This window comes from Amblyomma americanum, chromosome 5 (genome assembly GCF_052857255.1).
Source record: "Amblyomma americanum isolate KBUSLIRL-KWMA chromosome 5, ASM5285725v1, whole genome shotgun sequence".
Taxonomy (NCBI): Eukaryota; Metazoa; Arthropoda; class Arachnida; order Ixodida; family Ixodidae; genus Amblyomma; species Amblyomma americanum.
The window spans coordinates 67,501,859-67,503,820 of NC_135501.1; positions in this window are offsets into that span (position 1 = coordinate 67,501,859).

A 1,962-nucleotide genomic window follows, 5' to 3' on the forward strand; every position below is an offset into this window, starting at 1 on the left:
TTCGATTCAATGAAACCTCTCACTTCTTTCAAACGCCCACTTTTCAAATATTGTGGCTGTGGGGAAGAGAGCTCCAAACAAAGTGGCTGTACAGGCAGGTGTGCAGTACAATACAGCAAAATTCACTTGGTCAGGCTGCATCAGTAACAATATTCCAGCCCAGTTGAAGCGTATTTACTTGATATGAGATAAGCAGTAACGTGATTAGTGATTTCGACCCATTCATAATCGTAGTCTTATTTTAGTCATCAGCAGTTCCCCACATTTATGTACAATTTCATTTAAGAGCTTCCTTGCTTACAGCACAAGATGAAATAGTTATTTACCCCGTGTGTCATGTTTTTCGCATAGTGTCATTTATCGTGCTAACTTTTTTATTTTGAGAATGCATGAGCCTTCTGTGAGCAAGACTAAATCCTATTCTTTTGCAAGCTTTACTCACATTTCGGCTCTTAGTAGGCTGGCACATTTTATCTCCCAAAGTAATAAGCAGTTCATCGGCGAGCACATTTTTAACCCCCTGACTGTTAAAAATATGAGGAAATATTTTTCTCTACGATGCTCTCGCGCTATTATGCTCGAGGTCCAGTAAAGTTGCTATCGAAAATTCTGTCAGTGAAAAAATATGCACTCGTCACCGTGCAACCAGGAGTTTCACAAGACCATTTTATTTATTTATTTGCCCTAAAATCCTGGAAGAGGGCATTACATAGGAGACGCCGAGTGTTTCATAGAACACGATTATATCTTATCGAAAAGGTAGAACCGGAGCAAACACGTTGGTACACAAAGCAAGCTCAGGCATGGTTCTAGAAAGCGCAAGAAATAACTGAACATCACCCAAAAAAATGTACCGGCACAAATATAACGGCACTAATAAGACGCGGTGGAATGACGCATTTTCTGTGTTAAAATTGTTAGTCAAGCTGTTTCAAAAGAAATTGATTCGGATTGGCTGACGGTGCTCTATGGCAATGCATTTCATTAATTTAGTGTCAGTACCAGCGGCGACATCTGATACTTTATTCTTTGAGCGAAAATCAAGCGCAATTTAAGCGCATGATTCAGGCGAGCTGAGCAATGACGTGCAGCAAAGATATGATGTAGGAAAATACTTGGGTGGTATCGTATGTCATATTAAATAATGACAACCAGGCAAAGTTCCCAGGCCCGCCTGGCAAAAGGTAGAAAATGCAGGGTGTGCTTCTGGGCTGATACACATTTATGACGTGAGTGAGATGACATCATGAATTTGACTTTATTTCGCACTGCTTCGAGAACATTTTTAAGAATCGCGTCAGGACGCGTTATAATATAGTCATATTCAATGGGTGACCTGACACACGTGGTGTACGCGCTGTGCCTTGTTTCATCGATCGCGACGAGTAAACGGCTTCCAAAAGAAACTTTTTTACAAGGTTTGTCGTGCATTTTATAGGAGCATCTCAGTGTGACGGCTCGGTAGAAATGCGATTGTGTTCCCAGACCGAGGGAAAAGGTTGTGGCGTTTGACGCTCAGCATTAGCCGTTTTATTTTTATCGCCGTAAATGCGACAGGGACAAGAATTCAGTTAACGGCTAGAAAAAATTATATAAGTTCAGGAAAATACATACACGCGCAAATAAAACGACGTTATATTAAGCCAGAAATATGAAGTGATCACTAACATCAGAACACTATATGCACGCATTTACTCCTTCCTTCTGGGGCAGATTGCACAATTACGAGCCTTCACAAAGAAAGATGACAGATCGATGATAAAATAACGAGAAAAATTTAATTTGAAGAGAAGTTGAAAACAAGCAGACGGCTGGGGGCGCCGCGACGATCCATTCGCAGCTGCACAGAGCGGTTCTCGAAGACAAATGTCCTTCCGGAACGGCTAGGAGGTTGGCTAGGGAGATGCCGTGAGGTCAGCGCCTTCAACTCCCGGGAGTGCTCGGTGGCGGTACTGCCCTATA